Genomic DNA, 9,982 nt, shown 5'->3' with positions numbered 1-9,982 from the left:
ATATATGTAGAGAGAATTTACCTTTACTACCTGTGTCGGGTTATCAAGACCATGAGTTTCTTCAATAGGTAATGGATTAAGATTATATGTTTCTTCAACAGGAGGTAAATTAAGACCATGTATTTCTTCAATAGGAGGTAAATTCTTAACATCTTCAACTTTAATACATTTTTCTTTCATAGATTTCTTTGCCTCTTGCATATCTTCAGGACTGATAAATAGAATACCCCTCTTCTTCGGAGTTGGTTTAGGAATAGGCTCAGGAATTGGCTCCGGAGGTGTCCAATTATTTTCATTTGTCAACATATTATTCAATAGAATTTCAGCCTCATCTGGTGTTCTTTCCCTGAAAACAGAACCAACACAACTATCCAGGTAATCTCTGGACGCATCAGTTAGTCCATTATAAAAGATATCAAGTATGTCATTTTTCTTAAGAGGATGATCAGGCAAAGCATTAAGTAATTGGAGAAGCCTCCCCCAAGATTGTGCGAGACTCTCTTCTTCAATTTGCACAAAATTATATATATCCCTTAAAGCCGCTTGTTTCTTATGAGCAGGGAAATATTTAGCAGAGAAGTAATAAATCATATAATGGGGACTACGCACACAACCAGGATCAAGAGAATTAAACCATATCTTAGCATCGCCCTTTAATGAGAACGGAAATATTTTAAGGATGTAAAAGTAACGAGTTCGCTCATCTTTAGTGAATAGGGTGGCTATATCATTCAATTTAGTAAGATGTGCCACAATAGTTTCAGATTCATAACCATGAAAAGGATCAGATTCAACTGAAGTAACTATATCAGGATCAACAGAGAATTCATAATCCTTATCAGCAACAAAGATAGGTGAAGTAGCAAAAGCAGGGTCAGGTTTCATTGTAGCATTTAGAGATTGCTTACTCCATTTAGCTAATAACCTTTTGAGTTCATTTCTATTTTGGCAAGCTAAAATAGCTAAAGAAGCTTCTTGATCAAAAACATAACCCTTAGGAATAACAAGTGATTCTTCATCACCACTTTCATCAGTATCATCAGATTCAATATTTTCAATTTCTCTAGCCCTAGCAAGTTGTTCATCAAGAAAATCACTAAGTGGCATAGTAGTATCAGGCATAGAGGTAGTTTCATCATAAGTATCATGCATAGCAGAAGTGGCATCATCAATAACATGCGACATATCAGAATGAATAGCAGAAGCAGGTGTAGGTGTCGCAAACTTACTCATAACAGAAGGTGAATCAAGTGTAGAGCTAGATGGTAGTTCCTTACCTCTCCTCGTAGTTGAGGGATAGATCTTGGTTTTTGGATCTCTTAAGATCTTCATAATGATAAGCAGATATATATATATCCCAGGTGACTCAAAGAATAGAGTTATGCTCCCCGGCAACGGCGCCAGAAAATAGTCTTGATAACCCACAAGTACAGGGGATCGCAATAGTTTTCGAGGGTAAAGTATTCAACCCAAATTTATTGATTCGACACAAGGGGAGCCAAAGAATACTCTCAAGTATTATCAGCTAAGTTGTCAATTCAACCACACCTAGAAACTTAATATCTGCAGCAAAGTATTTAGTAGCAAAGTATTATGATAGTAGTGATAACGGTAACAAAAGGTAACGGTAGTAAAAGCAATGTTTTTGGTATTTTGTAGTGATGATAGCAATAGCAACGGGAAAGTAAATAAGCGAAGAACAATATATGGAAAGCTCGTAGGCAATGGATCGGTGATGGAGAATTATGCCGGATGCGGTTCATCATGTAATGGTCATAACCTAGGGTGACACAGAACTAGCTCCAGTTCATTGATATAATGTAGGCATGTATTCCGAATATAGGCATACGTGCTTATGGAAAAGAACTTGCATGACATCTTTTGTCCTACCCTCCCGTGGCAGCGGGGTCCTTACGGAAACTAAGGGATATTAAGGCCTCCTTTTAATGGAGTACTGGAACAAAGCATTAACACATAGTGAATACATGAACTCCTCAAACTACGGTCATCACCGGTAAGTATCCTGATTATTGTCACTTCGTGGTTAACGGATCATAACACATAATAGATGACTATAGACTTGCAAGATAGGATCAAGAACACTCATATATTGATGAAAACATAATAGGTTCAGATTTGAAATCATGGCACTCGGGCCCTAGTAGCAAGCATTAAGCATAGCAAAGTCATAGCAACATCAATCTCAGAACATAGTGGACACTACAGATCAAACCCTAACAAAAGTAACTCGATTACATTATAGATCTCATCCAATCCATCACCGTCCAGCAAGCCTACGATGCAATTACTCATGCACGGTGGTGAGCATCATGAAATTGGTGATGGAGGATGGTTGATGATGACGATGGCGACGGATTCCCCTCTCCGGAGCCCCGAACGGACTCCAGATCAGCCCTCCTGAGAGGTTTTAGGGCTTGGCAGCGGCTCCATGTCGTAAAACGTGACGATTTCTACTCCCTGATTTTTTTCTCCCCGAAACTCAATATATGGAGGTGGAGTTGGAGTCGGAGAGGCAACAGGGGGCCCACGAGGTAGGGGGCGCGCCCCCCCACCCTCGTGGAGAGACGATGGGCCCCCTGGCCTTCATCTTTGGAAGGTAGTTTTCTTATTTTCTGAAAAGTGGCTCCGTGATGTTGCAGGTCATTCCGAGAACGTTTGCTCCTGCACATAAATAACACCATGGTAATTCTGCTGAAAACAGCGTTAGTCCGGGTTAGTTCCATTCAAATCATGCAAATTAGAGTCCAGAACAAGGGCAACAGTGCTTGGAAAAGTAGATGCGTTGGAGACGTATCAGCAGCACGACGGCGTGGTGTCGGTGGAGCTCGTGGTTCTCTGACAGAGCTTCGCTAAGCACTAAGGAGGAGGAGGAGATGGAGGAGGGGAGGGCTTCACCAGGGGAAGGGGTGCGGCTGCCCTCCCACCCCCATTATCTATAGGGGGAAGGGGACAGGGTGCCGGCCACCTTAGATGCATCTAGAGGGGGCGGCAGCTAGGAGGGGGAAACTTGCCCACCCAGCAGGTGGGAGGCGCCCCCTCCCCCTAGGGTTTCCAGCCCTAGGCGCCTTGGGCCCTTAGGGAGTGCACCAGCCCACTAGGGGGCTGGTTCCCTCCCATATTCAGCCCATCAAGTCCTTCAGGGCAGGTGGCCCCACCCGGTGGACCCTCGGAAACCTTTCGGTGGTCCCGGTACAATACCGATAACCCCCGAAACCATTCCGGTGACTGAAACTGGACTTCCCATACATAAATCTTCAACTCCTGACCATTCCGGAGCTCCTCGTGACGTCCGGGATCTCATCCGGGACTTCGAACAACCTTCGGTAACCACATACAATTTCCCATAACAACGCTAGCGTCACCGAACCTTAAGTGTGTAGACCCTGCGGGTTCGGGAACCATGCAGACATGACCAAGACATCTCTCCAGCCAATAACCAACAGCGGGATCTGGATACCCATGTTGGCTCCCACATGTTCCACGATGATCTCATTGGATGAACCACAATGTCGGGGATTCAATCGATCCCATATACAATTCCCTTTGTCCATTGGTATGTTACTTGCCCGAGATTCAATCGTCAGTATCCCCATACCTTTTTCAATCTCGTTACTGGCAAGTCTCTTTTCTTTACTTGTTTCGTAACACATGATCTCGTGGCTAACTCCTTAGTCACATTGAGCTCATTACGATGATGCATTACCGAGTGGGCCCAGAGATACCTCTCCGTCATACAGAGTGACAAATCCTAGTCTCGATTCGCGCCAACCCAACAGACACTTTCGGAGATACATGTAGTGCACCTTTATAGTCACCCAATTATGTTGTGACGTTTGATACACCCAAAGCATTCCTATGGTATCCAGGAGTTGCACAATCTCATGGTCTAAGGAAATGATACTTGACATTAGAAAAGCTCTAGCAAACGAACTACACGATCTTGTGCTATGCTTAGGATTGGGTCTTGTCCATCACATAATTCTCCTAATGATGTGATCCCGTTATCAACGCCATCCAATGTCCATGGTCAAGAAACCAGAACCATCTATTGATCAAGGAGCTAGTCAACTAGAGGCTCACTAAGGACACGTTGTGATCTATGTATTCACACATGTATTATGGTTTCCGGTTACTACAATTATAGCATGAACTATAGACAATTATCATGAACAAGGAAATATAATAATAACCATTTTATTTTTGACTCTAGGGCATATTTCCCACAATAGCATCTTGAGATTGACAAAGTCATCGCGAGCCCTCGTAGACGATGGGAACATCTCCTTCCATTGAAAGAAGATCGCGCAAATACCCCCGGTAGGTGTAGCTTGACACAACTCAATTCTCGCCAAAACTTTTTGTTTGCCCTTGTCCATTGTAGTAGTTGTTATTTCCACTATGTGTTTTCTTGCCGTCCACCAGTCAACTACAACTACAGCGGGTAAAAAGTTTCTGTTAATTTTGATTCTTTTGGTGAAATAGAAACTATTTGCATTTTTTTTTAAGTTTGTGAATTAGGAAGGAATTAGGAAATTCAAAAATGTCCATGAATTCAAAGAAGTTAGCAAATACAAAAAATGTTCGAGAAATTAAAAAATGTCCAAAATTCAGAAAAGATTCATGATTTTTTAAAACAAGTAACTAGAACACGACTTTGCAAAAAATCATGATTTTAAAAAGGTTCATAATTTTAATAAATTGTTAATGAATTTTTACAACAAGTAAAAAAATTAAAAAAATCATATATTTTTAAAATGGGGACATGCAACTGCCTGGTAACCCTCCTCCCGCCACTAATTGCAGTCTCATTGTGGGCATGTAGTTGCGTGTCGAAGCTGGACTTGCAACTAGGACAAAAATGGATTGAGTCCAGGTGTGTGTCAAGGATGGGTTTGCAACTGGGAGAAAAATGGGTCGGTACCCAAGTTGTGTATCGAGGATCGAGTTGCAACTGGGACAAAATTGGCCGCCCCCTCCACAATTGTGTGTCAAGAGTGGACTTGCAAAGGGGACAAAAAAATTGGTCGGGCTCCAGTTGCGTCTTGAGGAAGGGCTTGGAGCTAGGAAAAATAGACGGGCCCGCAATTGCATGTCAGGGGTGTATTGGACTTGAAACTAAGATAAAAATAGGTTGGGGCCCAGTACGTGGGCCATTGATAGCTCACTTTTCGCTCATTGTTGACGCTAGTGATGCATTGCTAGGTTCTTTTCTTCTTGCGAGCATCTATAAAAAATGTTCATGAATTTAAAAACTTTTGACAGTTGTCCACCAAACCTTGACCGTTGACTTTTAAATCATAAAGTTGAACGGTTCATAAAAATAAATAAAAAGTTCACGGCTGGAAAATGTTCGTAAGATGAAAAAAGTTTGTGAAAATGAAAAAAGTTCATGAATTTGAAAAAATTTCAAAAAAAGTGTTCGCTGACTTTAAAAATAATGAATTTGGAAATATTTGAGGACTTGCCAAATCTCGTAGCTGGGACAAAAACAACTACATGCCAAGTTGCGAGTCGAAGGTGGGCTTGCTACTTGGTTAATGGAAAAAATTGGCCTAGTAGCGAGTTGACAGTGGGCTTGCAACTGAGGCCAAAACAACTACGGAGCCCAGTTATGAGTCGAGGGTGGGCTTGCAACTGAGACAAACAACAAAACTATTATCCCAGTTGCGAGTCGAGGTTTGCCTTAAAAAAAGTTGCGAGTCGATGGTGGACGTGCATCTAGAACAACTACAAAATTAGGAGCCCGGTTGCGAGTTAAGGGTCGACTTGCAGCTAGGATAAACAAACTATGATCCCAGTTGAGAGTAAAAGAGGGACTTACAATTGGGATGAAAAATGAAGAACATGCCTAGTTACAAGTCGAGGATGGGCTTGCAACTCAGAGAACTATGAGCCCAGTTGCAAGTCGAGGGTGGAATTGCAACTGAGACAACTACGAATTATGTCCCTAGTTATGAGTCAAGGGTCGACTTGCAACTAGGATGAAACAAACTTCAGTCCCAGTTGTGAGTCAAGGGTGGACTGCAAATGGGATGAAAAACAAACTATCAGACCAGTTGCGTGCCGAGCGGTGGACTTGCAAATGAGACAACTTCACAAAAGTACTATAAAAAGCTGGGACCACAATTGCAAGTCGGTGGTGGAGTTGCAACTGGTATGAAGAATAAAAAATGGTGGCCTACTCAAAAAATAGAGGGTGCTTGTAACTAAAGCAACAAAAAAAGTCAAATCAACCCGACTGCATGTAGAGGGTGGCTTTGCAACTAGGAACGGAGAAACAAAAAAGGGTCGATGCTAGTTGTACGCCAAGGGTGGACTTGCAAAATGTGGTGATAAAAAATCTATGAGGCCATTTGAGAATTGAGGGTAGACTTGCAACAGGGATGAAAATAAATTACGGGCCCAGTCGTGAGTCGAGGGCAATGGCGAAGCCGGCAATTTGGCGAGGTTTGGCGCCTGCCATACCTAAAATACGCTACAAATACTAGGTATTTGTGCAGTAAATATACTAGCCCAATATTTTGTTTTGAGTTGATATACTAGCCCAATACATATGTGAAAGTTTTGACATGGGTCGTAGCTCCTGCTGGGCCTGATTGCTGGTCATATGCCCGTGGGTCACGACGCTTGCGATTAATCGAATACGTCCGAACCCTCATTACCACTACAGGTTGTTTGCTTTTCGTGGCCGTTTGTGGCATAGTCCGCATGTGGCAAGGCATCAGACGCGGCCGCAATCAGCGGCAAGCGATTGGTGTCAACAAGTGAGGCAAGGCGACGCGGTGACTGGTGCTCGACGTCTAGCGCAATAATCTCAACTGGAGCGAGGTACGGACCTAATCCCAAATCTCTCCATCGTGTGCCCCATTTTCTGATTCTACTCCGTGAAACCCTAGTTCATCCCCATGTGAGTTATATGCCTGATAGAGGTCTGCTGCATCATATGGTTTAATGTTGATTTGCGATATGCTGTTTGATCGAGTTCTTCCTGGATCTCATGATGTGCACTTAATGCCTCCGATTTTATATATGTTTTGGTGTGGGAGATTCGCTGGTCATGTCTCCCCCTTAAGTTTTATGTGTGATATTTGTGGGAATTTTGTTGTTTAGTCCTAACTCTACCAATACACATTTTTAATCGATTTTGAACACCTTTTGGGCAGTCTTTTTTTCCTCAGTCAAGATAGGGAATGCTATTGAAACATTGGATTTCGTTCAATTATAATGTGGAATCATCTTGTGTTGATAAAAAGTTTGTTTCCTTTGTTCATTCCAGTTCATAATGTAACATTAAACATGTACATTTGCTATGTTGACAATTTTGGTTCTATTGGCATATATGGTTTTTAAGTCGGAGCTTTGTGTTCAAACCATGTTTTTATTGTAATTTCTCCTTCATATACTCTGCCACACCTAAAAATAATTCTTGCCTCCTCCATTGGACGAGGGTAACTTGCAACTGGGCAAAGAACACAAAACTATGAGACCAGTTGCGAGTCGAGGATGGATTTGCAAATCCAATAACTATGAGCCTAGTTTTGAGTCGAGGATGGACTTGCAACTACAACAACTATGAGCCTAGTTGCGAGTCGAGGGTGGACTTGCAACTGGGATGAAGAGCAAGCTACAACTTCAACTATGATTCGAGGGTGGACTTGCAACTAGGATGAAGAATAAATTATGAGCCCAGTTGCGAGTCGAGCGTGGACTTGCATCTGGGACAACTACACAAAACTACGATACCAGTTGTGAGTCGAGGATGGACATGCAACTAGATGAAAAGAATTTTAGGGCCCATTTTGGAGTCGAAGGTTGGACTTAGCACTAGGACAACAACAAAACTATGAGCCTAGTTGCGAGTTGAGGGTGGGCTTGCAACTAGGACAACTACGAAACTACGAGCACAGTTGTGATTCTAGGATGAACTTGCAAATGGGACATGTGTAGTTGTGAGTCAACGGGGGACTTACAGCTTAGAAACTACATAGAACTATGATATCATTTGCAAGTTGATGGTGGACATGCAATTGGGGCAACAACAACCTAAGAGCCCAATTGCAACTCGATTCTAGACTAGCAACGGGGATGAAAAACAATACACATGCCTAGATGCAATTCAAGGGCAGACTTGCAATTGGATCAAACTACGAGCTTATTTGCGAGTCGAAGGTGGACTTGCAACTGGGACAACTACAAAACTACAAGTCAAGTTGCGAGTCAAAGGTCAACTTTCGACTGGGATGAAACAAATTAAGGGTCTAGTAGTGAGTTAAGGATGGACTTACAAGTGGGATGAAAAACAAAATAGAGGATCCAATTGCGAGTCAAGGTTTGCAACTCAAACAATTATGATCTCAGTTGCGAGTTGAATGTAGACTTGCAATTAGGAAAACTACGAAACTATGAAACCAGTTGCGAGTCAAGGGTCGACTTGTAACTGGGTGGAAGAAGTTATGGCCCCAGTTGCGAGTCATGGGTGAACTTGCAACTGGGATGAGAAATAACACACATGCACTAGTTGCGAGTCGAGGATGGACATGCAACTCGGACAATTACGAGCCTAGTTGTGAGTCAAGAGTGAACTTGCAACTGAGACAACTACGAAACTACGAGCCTAGTTGTGAGTCAATAGTGAACTTGCAACTGAGACAACTACGAAACTATGACCCTAGTTGTGAGTTAAAGGTCGAGTTGCAACTACGATGAAACAAATTAGAGCCTAATTGTGAGTGAAGGGTGGACCTGTAACTAGGATGGAAAACAAAACATGGGCAAAATAAAAGGGGTTGAGGTCGGCCAGTGAGAAGATGGGGGATAAGTTTCATTGTCGAGCCCCCAAACAAAACTTATATGGGCCGGCGAGAACATGCCGACACAGAACAAACATGACAAGAGGACGCACGACAAAAAATAACGAACTGACACAATCATGCATGATCGAGTTTGTGCGAACATTAAAAGAAAACAAATTGGATGGTTATAGACTTAGATGAGACATCACTAAATTTCATCTAGATTAGATTCGTAAATCTGAAAAGAAAAAAATAATTTCTACTCTTCTCTAACTATATTGTCAAACCAAAATAAAACAAAACAAGGAATAAAAATGGCACATCCCTGCACAAAAAGCTATAGCTCATAAAATAAACCCAATACACAAAACATACAAACAACCCACAAAAAAATTAATATCAAGCCTCAATGTTTCACGAGGGACAAACAGAAAACACAACACAACGACATCGAGCACGGCACAAAAGCATGTGTATCTAAAAAATATTTGAGTTAGACGAGATATTTTTAACTCTCATTTAGATTAGAAATTAGCAAAAAAAATCTGAAACAGGACCGTAGATTGTGCAGCGGAAATGGCCCAACAAAAGACGCACACACGAACAGGTCGATAAGTAGACACGAGATGATAACCCACAAGTAGGAGGGGATCACAACAGTTTTGGAGGGTAGAGTATTCAACCCAAATTTATTGATTCAACACAAGGGGAGCCAAAGAATATTTGTAAGTATTAGCAGTTGAGTTGTGAATTCAACCGCAGTTGTAGATTAAATATCTGCAGCAAGGTGATCAATAGTCATGGTGAAAACATGGCACTCGGGCCCTAGTGACAAGGATTAAGCGTGGAAAAGTCATAACAATATCAATATTAGAACATAGTGGATACTAGGGATCCAGCCCTAACAAAACTCACTCGATTACATGATGATTCTCATCCAACTCTTCACCGACCAGCGAGACTACGAAGGAATTACTCACTCCCAGTGGGGAGCATCACGGAATTGGTGATGAAGGAGGGTTGGTGATGACAAAGACCGAATATTCCCCTCCCCGAAGCCCCGAATGGGCTCCAGATATGGCCTCTGAAGAACGAGAGGTGGTGGCGGCTTCGTATCATGAAACACGATGCAACTTCCTCTGCTAGTTTTTCTCCGAAAATAAGTATAT

The sequence above is a fragment of the Triticum aestivum genome, chromosome 5A (genome assembly GCF_018294505.1).
Source record: "Triticum aestivum cultivar Chinese Spring chromosome 5A, IWGSC CS RefSeq v2.1, whole genome shotgun sequence".
Classification (NCBI taxonomy): domain Eukaryota; kingdom Viridiplantae; phylum Streptophyta; class Magnoliopsida; order Poales; family Poaceae; genus Triticum; species Triticum aestivum.
This window is presented reverse-complemented; position numbering follows the sequence as displayed.